This window comes from Alligator mississippiensis, chromosome 7 (assembly GCF_030867095.1).
Source record: "Alligator mississippiensis isolate rAllMis1 chromosome 7, rAllMis1, whole genome shotgun sequence".
Classification (NCBI taxonomy): domain Eukaryota; kingdom Metazoa; phylum Chordata; order Crocodylia; family Alligatoridae; genus Alligator; species Alligator mississippiensis.
The window spans coordinates 68,137,488-68,158,344 of NC_081830.1; the positions used below are offsets into that span (position 1 = coordinate 68,137,488).

The 20,857-nt window shown below is 45.7% G+C and overlaps 1 long non-coding RNA gene across 1 annotated transcript in view; it reads right to left on the reverse strand.

The window, feature by feature from the left end:
* Nucleotides 1-1,225: 1,225 nt before the first annotated feature.
* Nucleotides 1,226-20,857, reverse strand: part of LOC132251935 (uncharacterized) — a 31,376-nt gene continuing 11,744 nt past the window's right edge. Inside the window, exon 3 of the long non-coding RNA XR_009463680.1 lies at nucleotides 1,226-1,871. This is a non-coding gene — a long non-coding RNA (uncharacterized LOC132251935). The remainder of the gene's footprint in view (nucleotides 1,872-20,857) is intronic.

The following is a 20,857-nucleotide window of genomic DNA, read 5'->3' on the forward strand; positions in this document are numbered from 1 at the left end:
ACTGCATGCAGTATTCCAAGTGCGATCTGACCAGTGCCCGATAGAGGGGAAGTATCACCTCCTTGGATCTGTTCGTCATGCATCTGCTGATGCATGATAAAGTGCCATTAGCTTTTCTGATGGCTTTGTCACACTGCCGACTCATGTTCATCTTGGAGTCCACCAGGACTGGACCGCCAGCTTGGTAGTCTGGCGTCCTGCTGCTGCCTCTCTACAATCCCAGTGAGAGCCTTGTCCTGCCCCTCACTTAGGAACACTGCGGCAAAGAATTTGTTGAGGAGTTCAGCCTTGTCCCCCCTGTCTGTCACCAATTGCTTCTGCCCATTTAGTAGGGGTCCTATTCCATCCTGGGCCTTCCTTTTGCTCCCTATATATCTAAAAAACAATTTTTTGTTATCCTTTACTTGGGATGCCATCCTCAGCTCCATGGTAGCTTTGGAGCATCTAACTGCCTCCCTACAAGTGCGAGCAGAGGAGGTATACTCCTCTTTGGTAATCTCTCCCCGTTTCCACTTTTTATATGCTCCCCTTTTAGTCCGCAGTCTGCCCTGGATTTCTCTGGTCAGCCAAGGAAGCCTCCTGGCCCCTTTCCCTCTTTTTCCCCAGCATCGGGATTGTCTCCCTTTATGCCCGAAGGATCATTTCCTTAAGGTACAGCCACCCTTCCTGGGCTCCCATCACTTCAAAACTCCTACTCTGCAGTGCGTCCTTGATTAATCTCCTGAGCTCCTTGAAATCAGCTTTCCTAAATTCTAGCACTTTCACCCTACTAGTTACCTTACCCACTCGACAACTTATGATGAATTCTATTATTTGGTGATCACTGTCCCCCAGGTGACTACCAATCTGTAGGTCCCCTACCATATCATCTCCCGTTGCCAATACCAGGTTCAGTAAGGCATTCCCCCTAGTGGGACCGTGTACCTCCTGTGTCAGGTGGAGATCCTGTACGCAGGATAGGAACGTGCGTAAACAGTGGGACTTTGCTGTCTGCATCTCCCAGCGGTTGTCTGGGTAGTTTAGGTCCCCCATGACTACCACCTCCTTAGTTTTTATGGTCTCTGAGAGCTGCCTCAGGAGCCCCGAACCTAGTTCTTCCCCTTGGTGTGGCGGTCTGGTGTAGGGTCTGTAGACCCCTACCACCAAATCCCTTTCTCCTTGCCCCCATGTAACTTAACCCACAATCCTCCTACTTTCTCCTCCTTCAATTCCATCTTGATGAGGGTCGAAGTATATTGCTCATTGACATAGAGCGCAACCCCTCCCCCTCTCTTCCCCACCCTGTCCTTTCTGTACAGCCTATAACCCTCAATATGTACCACCCAGTCGTGGGAAGAATCCCACCAGGTTTCAGATAGCCCCACTAAGTCGTAGGTGTTTTCTGCAAGCAGGAGCGCTAGTTCCCCATGTTCCTAGCATTAGTGTATAGGCACTTGAGCCCTGTGACTGGTGCCTTTTTTGACCCCCAGCTCTGATTCCCAAAGGGCCCCTTATTGCTTGCCTGCTTATTGCTTACCTGTGCTGTAGTGCTGGCCGTCCCATGGATTGCAGGTTCCCAATGTTCTCCTTCTTCAGGCTGGGCTGTCCTTGTGGGTGCCACATGGTTTGGTGGTCCACAGCTTCCCCTGCCCTCATCTTCCCCTCCCCCCAGTGAGCCTAGTTTAAAGCCCGCCGGAGGAGATCTGCCAACCTAGAAGAGAACACATGCTTACCTTTGGAGGACAGGTGAAGCCCATCCCAACTGAGCATGTCCCTTGTCGTGATGTGCGGGTCGTTGTCCAGGAAGCCAAAGCCTGCCTCGAGACACCATTGCCGAAGCCGCCAGTTGATCTCTCTAATGCAGTTCTCATGCCGTCTTCCGCGTCCACTCACTGGTAGGACAGAAGAGAATACCACCTGTGCACCAATCTCTCTCAGCATGCCGCCCAGAGCATGGTAGTCTGTCATCAGGTGATCGGGACTTCTCCTGATCGGGGCTTCTCCTGGCCACATCATTAGTACCCACATGGACTAGGACCATGGGGTAGTAATCGGTGGGCTTAATCCTGGCCTGGATTATTCCAGTCACAACCCGACGGTGGTTTTGAAATAAATGGGCATTTATTTCAAAAAATAATTTTTGTCCTGCTTTATGTTGTTTTGAGTTGTGCATATAGGATTGCTTAATAGCTCAAAATAGTTTCTCTCCTCCAAGCAAACCAAAACCAGCCAGCAGGACATTCAAGCCAAGGGACAATGCCCCTGCCCCACCCCCAAAAGAGCTCTGCCACCCCCAGTCAAATCACAAGGGAGCTTCTAACTCAGCCTGCACTCCATCACACTCCTCAAGAGCCACATGCACCCCAAACCCACTTGCCCCCCACTCTTTCCCCTCCACACTTGCCCCCATAAAGCCTATAGAAGCCCAGCAGCCCCCTCCAGCCTGCACCAGTTCCACCAGGGCCACACAGGCTGGTCCCATCCACAGCTCAGGGGTCCCCATTCCTGCAGGAGGAGCCCCAGTGCCAGTCTCAGAGCACTGGGTGCAGCCTCACCTGAGTGGAAGGGATGAGAGCAGTGCTGGCTGCAGCTGGGACGTGGCAGGTGGCTGGGCTGCTCACAGCACTGCATGGGGCAAGATGGGAAATGGGGCCAGGGCCAGGACTGGGGCTTTACCTGCTGGGAGGCACTGGCAAAGCTCTACCACCTCCAAGCATAGGTGCGGAGTACCCACCACACAGTCCTAGCACCTGGGACAGCTCACACCAGCTCTGACCCACAGGCAGGCAGGGCACCACCGGCCCAACCCAAGCAGGGGCTCTGGGGCCTGTGTGGCTCATCCAGTGCCTGTCGTACGGTACCAAGCAGGTGGGGCTGCTTCCACCCAGCGTCCCCTGCAGTGCCAGCAGAGGCCAGAGCCCGAGCCACCGCCCACACTGCCCACCCACGGGTTGGAAAGAATCAACTGGTAAGCTGGATATGGCCCATGGTCTTCATTTTGCCCACCCCTACTGTATGCCCTCAGGGGTCTAAAAAAAAAAAAAAATGGAGTTTAAAAAAAGCAGAGCAGGGCACGTGCCATGAGGCAACTGGAGGCTGGGACCTCCACAGAGATAATTTGGCGGCCAGAGCATCTCTGTGGTTGGCTCCTCACCCTGGTGCTGAAACATGCAGCCTGCCAGGCCACGTGCTGAAGTATCAGGTCTCCAGTGCCAGTAAGTAAGGGACCAGGGGTGCTGGGGGAGAGGGGAGGGGACTATGGGGGGGACCCCTGTTGGCCCCATCCCCCACCTGCCCTCCTGATGCCCCCAATCACTTCCCTGCCCGGCCCCACCCCCCACCTGCCCCTCAAGCTCCACCGATCCCTCCTCTGCCTGGCCCCATCTCCCCCAGCCCCCCCCCCGAGCACCCCCATAGGAAAAAAAAAAACACCCCCCCCCCCAGCACTTACCGGCAGTCCAGCTGCCGCCTGTATCACTGGGGCCCCGCCTGCACAGCACGGGGCAGAGGGACAGCCCCAGTGGCCCCATCCCAGGCCCCCCTGCCCTGTGCTGCCTGGGGAGACTCTGCCAAGAGGCCCTGGAGCCCCCCCAGCCCCTGCTTCTAAGATAAGTAGAGGCTTTTTTTACTGTTTTTTTTTCTTTTTTTTAAGTGATGGTACTTGGGGTTGTGGGGGCAGCCATGGGGGCCTGGGGGTGTGTAACAGCGGGCCTACTCAGGGCCGATCTCTGTGGCCCGCCCACCTGCTCTTGGGCCAACCACCCGCCTTCTTGCCCACCATGCCTTGATGTTAATTGATTCATTAATTGATGTAAATTAAGCGGGAGGCTACCTATTTTGGTGCCCCGATGCCAGGAGGCGCTCTCTGCGGCTCCTTTCCTCCCCTATACCGCAGCCCAAGCCTCGCAGATGGCATCTTGCTGTTCACATCCTCACCGGCCCCCACGCTGGGCCCCAGAATCATCCTAACAGGACCCCTCCATGATCCCTCCACTCAGACGGCCTCTCCACCTTCATCCAGGCTACCTAGCCCCCCAAACTATTTTCCCCTCTCGGGTGTGGTTCCCCCCGGGACTTCTGGCTACCAGCCCTAGCCCACCTCCAGGCCAGTCGGGACCCCAGGCCCCCGGCTCTTGGGCGTCCCTCGCGGTGGGCCCCTGGTCCTTTTGACCGTCCTGGTCCTGGCCCCAGCATGGGCCAGTTGAGGGTACTATCTCGTTCGGGTTGGGTCTCTAGCCCCTCACTCTCTCCAGGGGTCTGCCCTCTGGGCCCTTCACACAAACAGGGTTACCCACCCAGTGGTGGGGGCTAGGGTTAAGGCGCCCCAACCCGCCTTTCACCGGGATGGTAACTGGCCTGGCATTTCCTGGGGGCTCCCGCACCACTGAGAGCCCCACCAGGCCACCCACTCCCGGCACAGTGCAGTTTTAGGTCATGTCCAGGACCAGGAGCCTCCTTACCATCCCCTACAGCTCCTCCCTTACCTCTAGATGATCTCAGCAGCCCTCTGGCCAGGCAATGTTATTGCCTGGACTCCAGGCAGGAGGACTGCCCTGTTTATATAGACAGCCCCTGACTACAAAATGGCTGCCCTCATCAGGCACCTGGTGGCTGCGAGCTCCAGGCCCTTAAAGTGGCAGGCACCCGCAGTGCCCTGACACAGGGTACAAGTGGCAGATGGGGCTGGGCGGGGCAGCCATTGGGGGGGGTCTGGAGGAGCAGGGGGCGGGGATGGGTGGGGCAGCCATTGGGGAGGCTGCAGCAGCTGGTGGGGGATGGGGCCAGGTGGGGCAGCAACCTGGGGCTAGGGTGGGGCATGTGGGCCTTTCAGAGGGGGGTGGTAGCTCCTGCAGGGACCATTTGGCCCCTATTGGGGGGGTCGCAGCCCCTGTGCGGGGCCATAGCCCCTATTTCAGGGACAAATCCCCTGTTGGGGGGCCATAACCCCTGTGTCAGGGGCTGTGGCCCTTGTGTGGGGGCCAAATCCCCTTTTGGAGGGCCATAGCCCCTGTTTGGGGGCCACAGCTCTTGTGTGAGGGCCATACTCCTGTCTGGGGGCTGAATCCCATGTTGGGGGACCATAGCCCTGTGGGAGGGCAGCAAAATATATATTCATGTATTCATGAAACATATATTTAGAGTTCACTTTATTATTATGATAAGAGACACTGGTAGGTTTCCACATTGCTTTAACACTGTAGCTATATCAATAAAACATCAACAGTGAAGTGATTACAAGTTACAAATGTTACTATGCCCATCTTCACCCTCCCATTCCCTTCCCACCACTACCCACAGCTACTTCCTGGAGTTCCCTCATTGAAAAAAGAATTTGACCACAAGGAAAACCACCAGGTCTTGTAAAATCTTTTTTCTCTTCTACGTAAAGCCTGTTTCTGAACTCACTGTGCTGCCAAATCTAGAATAAGGCCATTGTTTTCAGTGAAGCACAGGCTTACAGAAGAATGATTGAAATCAGATCCTATCCCTCAGGGCTTACTCCAAAGCCCATCAATGTCAATGGGAAGACTCTCACTGATAACAATCAGTTTTTGATCAGACCCCCTAACAAATTGACAGCATGTATTCTCACATAAATGCAATACAAAGTACATTTTCTATGGGGCTGCAGGGTATTATAATACAGTATAAGATTACATGCTTTAGAAAGCTTTGCATGTTTCATTGGAGATGAGATTATCTCTTCTGTATCCTGAATGTTGCAAATAAGATGATACGACTTTTCACTCACTCAAAACCACAAAGACAGAGAAGTAGCACTGCATAAGGCAATAACTTAAAACAGCTCTGCCCTTAGGCTTTCTACATCTTTTTTCCAGGCTCAGGGCAGAATTCTGTTCTGAGCTACAAGCAAATCTGAACTCCATTAATCTTTTATATACATAAATCTGCCATTTAGATCAAAAGGAGCACAGTCAGGAAGAGAATATGCTTTCTGTGGAAAATGACAATAGGATTTTGTCCATGAACAATTAAAACATGCCTGGAAAAGTATTGAAACTGTAATATTTTTATTTTTCATAAAATTCATCTAAGGAAATCTCTGTCACAATCAAATGAAGGCAAGCAAATTGAGCCTTTTTTAAAAGGCTGGGTCTCTTTATGGCCAATAATTAGTAGTTATGTACTGTGAATTATAATAGTCATAAACTAAATCCCATACTTCAAGGCCTAAGCTATGAGGATCAGGTAGGACATTTTCTCCCATCTGAAGCATTACACAATTGATTAAATACCCTAGGATGCTTCAGTGCAAGTGAAAACAATAAACTCGGGTACAGATCTGAGATCAATTTCTGACCCATTTGCTGAGTCTGTAATTCATATTCAAGCCATTTGCATTTCTGTTTGAGGCTGCCTAACTGCCTATTCTGCCCTAACAGTCCAGATGAGGGCTGTGGGGGAGAAATACACATTTTCAGCTCTCCACCTGAGAGCTATTCAGTGGAATGGTGAAATAAGTTCATAGCTCTTAGTCTAGTTAGCAGAGTACAGGTGTCTACAGAATAAATGTCCCTGCAAGCAGCACCAGCAGTAGTTGCTCTGGGCCTTTTGAATAGGGTTGGAATCTAAAAAATTAAATAAATATATGGATAAATAGGACAAACAACTGGGAATTTAATGGTGGGAAGTCAAATTCTAATTCCAACACCCTTTATTGAAAACAGACTGCCAGCAGCCCCTTCCTCATTCTCAAGACCTCCCATGCTTCAAACAGATCTACCACCACAGCTGATCTAACATATGCTATTTTCTTTAAAAATATGCCATCTACTGCCAACACCAGTATGTGATAATGTGGACTCCTGTTTATGCAGGAATGAAACTTCTCTGCAAGTACTTCCCTTTTTATACAATTTATCTAAAAAAAGTAAACCGAAGTTAGTACTACAGCTGCATTATGGGATTTTGTTCAGCTAGCAATGATAGCACTGTTCTTGTGCTTTTTCTCAGTCTCAAGATTATCTCACCTCAAATTTAGGATGCATGACTTCTGATAAATAGTCCCTGCATAAAACATGTCTGTGGATATTTACTGTGCTTTAATGTAACAATAAATTTTAATGTGTTAATCATCAAAACAAAGGGTCCCCACTATGGCTGTGGACCCTGTCTACTGAAAAAAAATGGAGTGAGGTAGTCAAACTGATTTCACAAAGGATAGCCAAGGATGCTCTTCAGCTAGTGATGTCAAGAAAAGGATTCCTGTTAATTTCAGTGAGTGGTAAAGTAGGGCCCAAATGAGACTGACCTTATAACTTCATGATTAGGAGTAAATGTCTAAATCCATGGCTAAAAAACTAGCAAGTAGCCTGGATTTTTTTTTTTGCAAGAGGCAAAGATTTTTGTGGGTGATATTTTTTACTGGAACAACTGCATCATTGGGAGAGATGTACACCAGCTTTCAGTTATGACATACCCTTTCTTAGGCATTTTTAAAGTTCTTAGTAAACGTGATTCATACAGATGCCCAGTACATAGTCTACAACTGTTAGTGTCAAATTCATTTTTGAGAAAATTATCTGTCCCTAGCATTTAGAACAAACTTACTTTAGTCTGTTAAATTGCATTAGCCCTGAAAATATCCACTCAGTTGCATTACCTTATTGTAGCTATCTATTGCTACATGTAGACTGTAAACTCTTGGAGACGGGGAGTATATTATATACATGTATAATACATCCATATACAGTGTCTAACACTAATATACCCCTATTTCTGCCTGGAAGTCCAAATTCACTAAATGAAAGGTGTCAAAGATACAGCTCACAGGCCTCATCAGGCCTGTGGAGCCCCATTCTCTGGCCCTAGTGCTGCCTCTGGGTCTAACTTGACCCAAGCACCGCTAGACTGGACCCAAGCACAGGGCCTGGGATGTACACTGCACATGGTGCCTGCATCCAGCCTACCTGAGATCTGTGCTGCACAGAGCACTCCCCATATCCTGTTCCCAGTTTGGAACTGCACTGTGTAGGGACTATGTATGCACACATCCTGGACTGGTTGGAAATGGGGGGGGCACTGTGTGTGGCACATATCCCAAACCAGCAGGAATAGGACCATATGCAGCAAGGATGCTGGGTCAGGTGAAGTGGGTGTCACATGCAGCACACATCCCAGGACCCACACTACATGTGACACCCGTTCCGGCTAATCCAAGATATACAACATGTGTGGCACCACTCCCCCTCAACCAGTTCTATGGTCCTGGATGCACACTGCACAGATCCCAGGGTATGCGCTATGTGAGCTGGATCCAGTATGCAGGAGGGGAAGGGGAACCAGGGGTCCAACTTTGACCTGTGGACTGGCCCCACAACACTTACCTAGTTGGTGGGGATGATACCCCTACATTATACCAACAGTAGTAACAATAACTATCTCACTACCAGCCCCACACATCTAGATATCATGAAACATGCCCCAAATTCATGGAATTATCTTTTTCACCTAAAAATTATTAGAAATTCAATCCTGTTTAATACTTTCCAATCCTTCCAAATGTGCACATTGGGTATAATCCATGTGTTTGCATGAATACTATTTTATTTTTCAGCAGGCTAGCAGAAGTCTACGTGTGACTCATGCAAAACTGAATTCACTATCATGGCCTGCCACACACAGTAGCACAGGGTTTCTCTTTGCTTTTGATGCAAATGAAGTGCAGTATAATGCATGCTTCTTGAAACTGTGACTCGCTTTCATGTGTCTTTGCAACTTCCCTTCTTTCCACTTCACTTCTGAGGATGCAGTAGTCTCCAGCTTGAAAACAAAAGATTTGCTGAAAATGCCTTTGATTTTTTTTTTTAAATGATTTAAAGATTTTAATGACCATTTTCCTTGAAAGTTAACTGCCTTCCACTCCAGGGGTACACATACCACAGGTTAAGAAACTATGGGTTAGACTAAGCTGCAAAGACTGAACTAATTCAGGCTTGGGCTTTTTGAATGTCTGTCCTTAGCCTATGAAATGTTGTCAATATATGATCAAAAGATCCCAGGTACATGGCCACCCCTCTCCCCCTACTACAGAGGGAGACAAAAAACCCCACAGTCCATCCCACTCTGACAATGGGGTAAAATGACTTCCTGACCCCAAATATGGTGATCAGTCTGACCCTGAGCAGTGGGGCAAGACCTTCTAACCAGGAACTTCTGGCTTTGGTCCCAGCAGGAGCACTGGCACACCCGAAACAAAGTCCTTAGCCTTGGCTGTGCCCACCATCCAACATCTCTGGGAAGGCTTAAAAACACCTGACACATGGAACAGAAAAGTGCGGGGAGGAAGCCCAGAAGCTCAGGAAATACCCATAGTAGAACACAGGCATAGCTACACCGAGATGAACCCTGACCAGTAGCTGTCCAACCTCTTCTTGAACACCACCAGTGATGGAGAGTCCACAACTTCCCATGGCAGTCTATTCCTTTGCCTCACTGTTCTGACCGTGAAGAAGCTTTTCCGGTTGGCCAATCTAAACTTACTTTGTTGCAACTTCAAACCATTGGTCCACATCCTCTTCTCTGCAGCAAGAAAGAAAAGGTGCTTTCCTTCTTCTTTACGACAGCCCTTTAAGAATTTGAAGACTGCTATCATGTCCCCTCTTAAGCACCTTTTCACAAGATGAACATGCCTAGCTCCTTCATCCTCTCCTCATATGACTTGCCTTCCAAGCCCTTGATCATTTTGTTGACTCCTTCTGGACCCTCTCTAACTTCTCCATGTCCTTTTTAAAAAGTAGAGCCCAGAACTGCACACAGTACTGCAGATGAGGCCTAATCAGTACCGAACAGAGAGCACCTAATGTTTCTGTGTCTTGCATCTAATATTTTGATTGATGCATTCCAAAATTGTATTCATCTTTTGTGTGGTTGCATTACACAGCAGACTCATACTGAGTCTGTGGTATACCAAGACTCCCAAGTCCCAACTTTCCAGTCTGTCAAGATCCTTCTGAATTGTGCTAGCATCCCCCAACATGTTCCCAATCTTTCCTAGTTTCATGTTGTCTGCATACCTTCTTAAGCTCAAGACACATTCTCTATCTTTCTCTCTCTCTCTCTCAATCCAAAAAATTGTATGCCTCAAGTATCAAAAGTTTGGAAAATACTAACTTGGATTTATCAGCATTACTGCAAAAATCTGACTAGAAGATGGGTCCAAAGCAAAAGAAAATAGTGGCTTTCCAATACAATTAGGGAGAACATCAGTGATGTGGGGAAGGCTGCTAGTAAGAGAAGAATGTAATACAGGCAGTCAAAGTTAACATGGAGTAGTGAAGGAATGAAAGAGGTGACAAAATAAGGAGGGATGAAATGTGCAGGGTCTCAAAGGAGAGGACACAGAAACTTAAACTTGATCCACAGGAAAGGGATTCTTTCAAGGAGCAGAGATGATGTGGTCAGACCAGACAAGGAAAATTATCTTAGTTTATAGCAGATGTTGGAGGGTGATTATGAGTGATATGAAAAGAACTTGGATGTTACTTCTGGATTTCTAGATAGAAAGAGACAGATTTTAGAGCTATGAATAAATGATAAATGCTATCTAGCTATCTATTAATATTAACCATTTTTATACCCATTATAAGATTTAAGTTTGAACTGAACAAGTGTTTTGTTGACGAGATTTGTAAAGCACCGAGAGATACTAATGGGGTACACTAGCATCATCTAATAACAACATCTTTGAAGTGGAGCATTATAAAAGATTTTCTCAGAAATAGTGTTTCATAGAAGGCACTGGTGCATGTAAATCCATTTCATTCTATTCTTCTCTTTTGAAAGGACACTGTCAAGGTTTAGAGTATCCTACTTTTAAAATGGAATATGCTGCCTGCCTGATGTCCAAGTTTCATTTGTGACAAAAGAAAAGGCTGAAATAATCCTTTATCCATATTCACATAACGGCCCCCCACATCATCATGAAAAAAATTCCCCCAAAACAAGGCTCTGGAATTCTCTTCAACTATGAATCCAGAGAATACAAGTTCTGTTTCATTTCCTACCACTTACTGTCCTGTTCTTATAAGTATATAGGACTTTTACAATGTAAAGAAACCTGCACTGTCAAGTAGAAAGCTTCCTGTTTCCTGCTGCAACCGCTAGGCCACATCCGATCTGTATACTCTAGATTCAATGTTATGACATAAGACACTGTACATTACATTGAGACTGAGGTTTTTATGGTTGCCCAGTTACACTACGACATAGTACTTCCCAGAATATAAGCTAAATGCTAACTGTCGAACAAGACAACCTACTGTCTGCTTGATCTTATATAAGCATGTTTTCCAAAGTCAATTATCTGCCAATTAAATAGGATTTATTCAAAGAAGATGTATCTGTATTAATGGCTGAGGGAAGGAAATAATGAAGAGTAGTTGTTTACCTTGAAGTTAGTTTATGTTTCTTTCTTCCCATGTGGATCCATCTCTAGATAGATATCTCATTCATGCAAGATCAGAATATTTGAACAACAATGTTCATTGTCTTGAGTCCTGAATGTCCCCAGGTCCAATACCAGATGGCATGAAAGTAGAGCAACCCCAGTATCTCTGAGTTTCCTCATCTAATCAGAATCTAGGCAAATGAAGAACTCAAATAAGTGAAGATGGTTAGTTCTCGTGGAACCTTGCAGGGGCAAAACACATCCCGGGACCACACTTACTGCAAAATAAGTTTGGTCTTCTTTATGTGTTTGTCTATGTAGGTCCCACTGAGCAACTGGCCATCAGTGATGCCGAATTTTAGCCGATTTGGGATTTTAAACTTCATTGCAGAACAACAAGGAAGTTTTTTTTTACCTCCCTGCCTGCCATCTGACACCTCCAGGGAAGGAATTCTACCAGATCAACACATCAAAGAGCTACTCAACACAGCTCACAAAGACACTCTCATGGACCCAGAGGGACAACCTTCCATCTTCAGCTCCCCCTGTGCAAAAATGAAGTTTATTTCCTACCTATGGGGACTTTTTACCATCTTGTACCATCTACACTTTTCCCAGAGCCTGACGAAGGGACTTTGATCCCTTGCCATTTTTCAGCTGGTCTACTAAAAGGTATCATTTTGGAACCAAGAGTTCTATTTTTTTGTATGTCCATTTAAAATATGGAACTTCAGAAACTTATCTGTCTCTAACTAACTAAATTACTCTAATACTGTCTCCCTCAAACCCAGCATTTGATCTTACAACCAAGCAAATGGTGTAATTCCAAACAAAACTGAGAGGATTGCTCCAAAAGACAGCCTTGCAGGCAGGGGCAACACATAGGGGATGCTTGTGGGTGCACATGCACACCCTGAGTGTGGCACTGCACCCCCTACAAAAAGGCACTGCTGACACTTACCGCCGTCCGGCTTCCGCTGCTGCCGTACCCCCCCAGCTGCTGGTGGCACACATCATTCATGCTTACAGGTGTCTGATATGGATCTATTTCTGAAGCGTGTGGAGAAGGTGGCCTGAGGCCATCTTGAATGAACCTAGGCTCAAAGGAAGTTAAGCAACTAATTACATCTCAAGAGCTGGGCTTAAGGGTCATTCAGGTAGACCTCAGACTGCCTCTTCTGCATGTTTCAGAATCCATTAGGAGTTAGGCCTAACTTCTCAATAGTCCTATATCTTTGAGAAGCTAGGACTGACAATGGGAGAGCAGACTGAAAGACTAGGTACACTGTTTAGATATTTCCTCAAGAAATGATAAATCTTGGTGGCCAGTCATGCCAACAGAGTTCTAGTTGCTGTATTTCCATATGCCAAAAAATTATTTTAACACTCCAAACTTTTCCAGGTAGTAAAATTATGATTTGCATTATGGTAAGCCATGAGGCCCAAACACAGGCCAATGTGATTAGTACTCTTCACAAGTCCCGGTAAGTTAATTAAATAGTACACAGCTTTTGTGTCACTCCAAAAATGAAAAAAGGGAGGCAGACATACACTAAGTTGAAGTACAGCAGCACCCAGCTAAGTTGAAGTACAAAATAAACATAATTACACATGTGATTCAAAAGGAAGTGGGGCTGGCTGCTCTCTGGAGTCTGCATTATCTGCAGTGGTGGATTTTCTTTGTAGCATTACAGAGTCCTATATACATAAAAAAAACAATAGAGGGAAACAACCAGAAAAATCACCAAATATTTAGGCACACTAAGGTAATGAGAGCAGGGGAAGCCAATAAAACAGGCATTAATGATAAATAATAAAAATTGGACTCTCATACTGAGTATTACTCAGATGCCATGAGCATATAAAATGGAACTCCCTGAATTTCTGGGCTAAGGGACATCAGAAATTCACATCAGAGGATGCATCAGATGGTGCTAGTTTTACACAAGTCACCTAAGGACAATTATTCAAATGTTTGCAAGGGGTTTTCTGCCTATCTCCATAACCAGAGAGGTCCCTAAATACTGCCCGTGGAACCAACAAAGTACTAAAGGCGTTAGGAATTTAGAATCTGTGTTTTGGTACCGGCAACAAAATGTAAGATCAAAGTATGAGAAAGATTAGTTTGGATGAGTGAATAATTTCACATATATGTTGAAATAGCATTTAAAATATAACAGTAGTAGTACCAGACAATAGCAATGGACTTTTTGCCAAGGGTCACATTAATTAAAAACTCTAATTAATGAAGCCTCAAACCATCACTGCAAGGATATGATTAGTTTAGTTACACAGCTGGAGAAACAGGCAGAGAGAGAGAAGACATTTGTCTGGGATCACTATATGTATCATTAGCAGAGTTGGGAACATGAGTCAGCTCTGTGCTTAAATCACTACACCATATGTCCTTTTCCTACTATCTATTTTATGCTCTTGCTCTTAGTATTATGCTAATTCAGACAATGTTAATCATATCAGAAAGGAATGGGCAACTTCCCTCTGACAATGGATACTTAAAAAAAATTAATTCTATTTTCTGGCATTATCATTTTTGTAACTATTTTTTTTCTCTTTCAAAGTTCTGCTTTCAAAGCTTTGCCCTGTTTTCAAACTTCCATAAGCTATTTTTATCACCATTCGTGGTATTTTGTGTTGTCATATCACCACCAAAATAGTTGGATCCTGAAAGACTGATGCAGAACCTGGAAGTTCATGTAGAGCAGCTATATGATTACGAGCCCATTGTCATCAGCACCATCTCTGATATACAAATTATATCTTTGGAAAAAACCTAGCTGAGCAGTATAATGCTACTGTGATTGGATTTAAACAACAGTAAGTCTATTTGTTTAAGCAGTTAAGTAAGCAGCTTTAACTGGGTGTAAAAATCAAACACAATTTGGAGAAAGACAGGGTCCTTCACAAAGCATATGTCCCTGAAAGTGTACCTACACATACTCAGTCTGGTACAACCCTAATCAGTAAAATCTGCATACCACATTGTCCTTCAAACAGTATTTTTTTCATTCTTATCTGTAATTCCTAATGCTAAATCCTACTTGTCCTCACTGGAAGACTGAAGCCTCCCCTGAGGAAGGCAACCGTATAGGCTATAGTCCCAAATCATTATTTTTAAATTGGCATATGGTATGCAGTCTGCCTCAAAAGGAGAGCACTTTCAAACCATGCCACTAAATAGGTCTTTGAATAAAAGAACAAAAAGGGTGCATCTACACCCTTGTTTTTTGGACACAAAAATCCCTACACACCTACAGGCTTGGCAATACCAAACTGACTAACACCACGAATGAAAGAGAACTGGTGATAATAATAGACCACAGTATGAATATTAGCCGGCAGTGGGACACTGTTGCCAACAGGGCAAATAATACCCTGGCATCCATCAATCGATGCATCTCCAGCAAAACTAGAGAAGTGATTCTTCCACTCTACTTGGCATTGGTGAGCCCACAGCTGGAGTACTGCATCCAGGACTGGGTGCCACACTTCAACAAGGATGTGGTAAAGCTTGAGAGTCCAGAGGAGGCCACCCATATGATCAGAGACTTGCACGGCAAGCCATATGAGGAAAGGCTGAGGGACCTGGCATGATTGACTGGTGCCTCCTGAACCTGAGGGGCACCTGCAGTAGCCACTGACCCTGTTGGGGGGGCACCAGCCCTACTGACAGCATCAATGTTGGCTGTCAGGGGGGCACCAGCCCCGCCGGGGGGCACATGCACTCCCGTGCACCTCCTACCAGTCACCTATGGCCTGAGACTCTTCAGCCTGAAGAAGAGAAGGCTGAGAGGGGACTTGATAGCGGGTTACCGCTACATCAGGAGCATACATCAAGGGCTCGATGAACGACTGTTCACCAGGGCACCCTTGGGGAAAACCAGGAATAATGGCCACAAACTCCTGGAAGACCATTTCAGGCTCAACACTGGGAAAAACTTCTTCACAGCCAGGGTGTCTAGACTGTGGAATAGGCTCCTTTCAGAGGTGGTGCAATTGCCTACCCTGGAAATCTTAAAGAGGAAATTAGACAGTCACCTTGCTGGGGTCACCTGACACCCAGTTGTCTTTCCTGCCTGGTGCAAGAGGATCCCCCAAGGTCCCTTCCAGCCTCACAATCTATGAATCTATATGTGCACTTTACTGTGGAGTAGACTAATCACCTCAGCAGTAAAGCATCACCATCTACACATGCAACAGTATTAGGGCACAGTAAATTAATTAACTCCACCATAAGATAGTACTGTCAGTGGCAGTGCTATTTTACGGCAGATTAACTGCGACTAAACGCACACGTAGATGGTGACTGAGCAGGGGCCAGACTCCACAGTGGATCCGCAGGGTCATCACCCTTGTGCCCCAGCCAACCCTTCTGCCGCCCAATGCCACCACCCAGAGCCTAGGGCTGACCCCCCATGTCCCCTGCCAGTCCAGGCCTGTTCTGCCCTGGCTCAAATTGCTGATGTCCCATGCACACAGGTAGACTTTACACCCTGGAGCAGTTTACTCCAGCTCAGACAGCTCCAGAGTTTATTGCTTTACCTTGATTTCTCACATAGATGCACTCAAAAGTTGTAAATCACAGCTTGATCTAGATAAATGATGGAATCATGAGAGACCAGAAGCAACTCTCAGAAAATCTAGTCTTCATTGTAAAGGTACAGTGTAGTAGAAAATATTTTTGTAGTATCTTGAACTGAAATATTTTTTACACTATCTTGAACTAAATCTGAATCTACTGCTCACTATTATATTTCTCTCTCACACACACAGTATATATATTATTTCTTATATTAAGAAGTCTCATAAACAGAACTTCACATATTTTGAAACTAGTTATTGCCATGCAGCTAGTGGTACACATAGTAACTACACATGGCATATATTTAAAAAATCAGACTATGGTTCTTCAGTTTCTGAAGGTTTCCTTGCTTTTTTAGCTCTTTTTTTCTTCAGAGAATATTTTTTTGCTACTTTTACTTAGGAGGCAAGTTGAAAATTATTGTAAAAAGACAGGCCAACACTAACTTAGTTTTGAAAATTCAATTACATTCTGTTTTTCATTACTAGATATTTAATTTTTCTGATATTATCAAGGTGAGTTTAATAAATTATACTCCTGCCAACAAGACAACATGACTAAAGAAAATTTATGGCTTCTGCTTCACATTTTACGGTTACTTTATACATTAAAGGCTAATCATGTGATCTGTACTCCCTGAAAAATCATTACTTACAAAAATCATCCCTCTGAAGATAATGATATGATTTATATGGAACCCAAATAGTCTCACACTTATATTAAGTAATTAATTTCAATTATTGCCAGCAAAGCTACAAAAATGTGAGTTGAATGTTTACACCCAAATTTTTCACTCCCAACAGTTATCACCATGAATGGACTGGCTGTCATTCCAACAGTCATAGTATCAGTGGCATTGAATTAAGAAGGTATAAAAGCAAATGACAGGAGGCATACTGGGAAATTAGGAGACTTTAAATTCAATTTAAGTTACAAGCCAACATCATGAAATTACAGTTGCATGCATCATAGAGAGAGAAGATATATTTATGTTTAAAGCACTAGACTAATACACTGGTTATGTATTTACTGGGCTTTACTACAGATTTCCTTGATAACTGTGATGAAAAAATATTGCTGAGGGCTAGATTCCCAAGAAGGACTCAGATGCCCTAATGTCTCCTTACTGAGGGGGAGATTTGATAATAGCCTTCAAATACCTGAGGGTGGTTATAAAGATGATGGAGATAAACTATTGTCTGTGGCTACAGGGAACAGGACAATGAGCAATGACTGTAAATTCTGGCAAGGGAAATTTAAGTTAGATATTAGTAAGCACTTGCTCAGTATGAGAGTGGCTAAGCATTGAAACAGGCTACACAAGTTGTGGAATCTCCACCCTTGGATGCTTTTAAGAGCAGGGTAGACAGACACTTCACTGGGATATTTCAATCAGAAATGATCTTGCCTTGAAAAGAGGGATGACCTCCCGAGGTCACTTCCAGCCTTACTTTCCTGTGATTAAGACCCCTACATCTCCAAACCTTACCAGCGACTAGCATTCACATATCCCCACTAACTCCAGAAGACATGTGGGATCCCACAGTGCCTAAGTTTCACGGGTAAAGTCTCCTATGCATCTAAGTTTCTCCTGCTGGCATTCTGCTCATCTCATACCTAAGTCCCATCAGGCTACATGAAATAGGCACCAGACCACCTGCCAACCTCTTTTACTTTTGGGGCTTGAGGTCTTAGACACACTGAGACTACATCTAACGCCATACAAAACAGAACAAGAGGAATCAAATGACCTTTCCTATCAAATTACCTCTATTCTCAGAGAATCCACATGGGATGAGAAAGACACTGGTTCTGAACCTGAATCTCCCAACTCCCAGAAGAGTGTGCTAAACACCAGACTACAGTAGTGGGAGCTTCTTCAGTCCCTGTTAAAGCTGTTTCACTTTGTAACACACTTGAAATATTCATTGGGCCAGAGAATGAGCATGCCTCTACTGACAAAAGGTCAAGGCATCTGTGAGGGACTTGGGTTCCAATCCCTGGTCTCATGTCAGTTTAAGAAAAATTATGGAATATCAATTAAATCAAAGACTAGAATCCACTCCCTCCTAAAGCGCAAAATAGGGCTACGCTGGATGTTACCATGCCTAAGCCCCACTTGTAAATCTAATCTTGTATCTCATCATGCCAATTCTAGCACAAGAAAATCTGTCCCATTCATTTAGAGGAACTAAAGAGAAATGCTCAGGTGCTAAGCAGTTAAAAGTACTTCACATCTTCCCACACTTCAATGCTGAAACCACACACACTTTGCAGGTTCCCCACTATGTTTGGTTGGGGTTTTTGTGGAAAGTGATTAATTTATTTTGTGAATAATGTAACTTTCTAACACAAGCCAAGATTTTGTCTCATTTAGTAAATAATATTGCACCAGGGAACATAGAAAAACAGGGCTGCAAATGCATATTACATATCCATTTGAGTCAACAGCAGTCAAAGCTGTGTATGTTGATATTAGTTTCTTTTTTGTTCTGTGTGGTTTTTCCTTCTTTTTATAGTCTTTCTATTTAAAAATCAGGATTCTGACCCTCCATGCTGCTTTGCAGGGCAGGATTCCTGCACCTGTGACAGAGACCCAACACTGTCAACAGAGCTCACGTACTTGAGCTCAGGGACCCACCCTTATAGAATAGCTTGCATGCTAGGTAGCAACAGAGGGATTACTGCTCAGGAGATGTCTGGGTTAATTGTTTTTGTTTAGCATTCTTGTGTTTTTTCTGCATTTTTCTTAGTCCAAAGGGCAACATTTCTCTTAAAAATTTCAAAATAAGTTAAAACCACTTTCAAGTAAATATGAATCTGCAATAAAACGTGTGCAGCTGCATTTCTTGATATAACACTGAACAGAAAAGAGATCCATAAAAATGTCACAAAAAAGTAGCAAAATAAATTCATTATCCTTCTCAGACATAGTTGTGTTTGCCGCATGTGACATCACAAAAAGATCTATACATTCTGAAAGGCAGGATATAGCATACACACAAGGAAAGAGAGAAGGGAATGGAGAAGATTAGGGGTGCACCGATAGAGATTTTGGGGGCTGATATTGATAGCCAATTTTTAAGGAGGCATATTAGCCAAAACCGGTTCGATTTCTGATACAGCTGCGTCCAGCTGGTAAGTGTGTTGTGGTGGATGGGGAGGAGGGAAGGAAGGGGTATGGGGGGGCAGATCAAGGCCCCTGTGGTGAGGAAGAAGTGGGGCAGGGGCTGGGAGAGGCATTGGGGGTGTGGGATGGAAATGCAGCTCATCCCAGGGATACAGGGGGGCTTCTGTTGCTGCGCACACTCTGGGAGGACACAGTGGCAGGGGGGGCCTGTGGGCCCCCAGATCTGCATGGGGCAGGGCAGGGCAGGGTGGGCTGCAGCTGCAGGCTGGGCAGGGCTGTGGTCAAGGAAGATGGAAGTGGCACTGGGAGTGGGACTACAGGAGAGGCTGCAGCCACCCCAAATTTTGCCATAGCCCCCCACAGATGCTGCTGCCCACCCCAAGCACAGCTTGGCCCATCCCCCACCAGGAAGAGCCTGGAGCAGCCCTGGCCCCAGCCTGCAGCTGCAGTCCACTATGCCCCACCCCGTGCAGATTAGGGGGCACATGCCCCCCATGCCCTCCCGGGGTGCACACAGCAGTAGGCGCTGCCCCCTGTGCCCCCGAAATGAGCAGCCACTGCATCCTGTGCCCCGCCCTGGCTGGGCAGAGCCTGCCCCAGCCCTAGCACCACTCCCTCCCTCACCACGGGGATCGTTGATCTGTCCCCCTGTGCCCCTTCCCTCCCTCCTCCCCTTCTACCACAACACACTTACCAGCTACATGCAGCTCTCCAAGCTGCCAGGCTGTGGTCCTCGATGCCTACATGCTGCACTGCAGCTGCGTGCACACGTGGACATTTATTGGCCAAATTATTGGCCACATCAGGCCAATTTCCAATACAGTCAATTTTCTTTATATCTGATATTGAACCAATGTATGGGCACATCTCTAGCGAAAATGCCAAACATTGTAGAAAAGTTACCCTGAGAACAGAGTAATAACAGAAACTGAAAAAGATACAGCTACAGGTTGAAGGAGAAACTGCTACAAAGGGAACAGTGAAAGTGAAAGGACAGTAACAGTCATTCCGTTGATCAGTCCTCTCACCAAAGACCCAAAACCTGGTCTTGCACATGAATAATGTTGCTCTTTGAAGGAGTTTCCCATTATTCAATGATATTTTAAGAAAAACAAGTTACACGCCTGTTTGGACCACAGAGAGTTATGCCCCTGATTTCAATGAAAGCAGGAAAAGGATGCTCTCTTATGTTCCCTCAATTTCCCTCAAATCACTTCATGGGACTACTATATTTAAATAATATTTTGAGCAAGACCCATGGACTTCTATATAATACCTCTTTGCCTCTATATTTCTGAACAGGGACTGGGACAATTCCCCCACTAGGATTACAGACAGGCTCAGGGGACACGACACCATGCCTAGGGTCAGGGACGATCTAGTTAGGCAACTTTTGGAGAGGCTGGACGTGTTTAAATCAGCAGGTCCAGATGCTCTTCATCCGAGGGTACTGAGGGAATTGGCAGAGGTCATAGCAGGGCCCCTGGCACGGCTGTATGAGCATTCATGGTGCTCTGGCCAGGTTCCAGAGGACTGGAAAAGGGTCAATGTGGTCCCCATTTACAAGAAGAGGAGAAAAGAGGACCCGGGTAACTATAGGACAGTTAGTCTCACCTCAGTCCTTGCGAAGACCTTTGAGAAAATTATCAAGGAACACATCTGCAGGGGCCCAGCATGGGAAGTAATGCTAAGGGACAACCAACACGGGTTCATTGCGGGCAGATCCTGCCTGACTAAC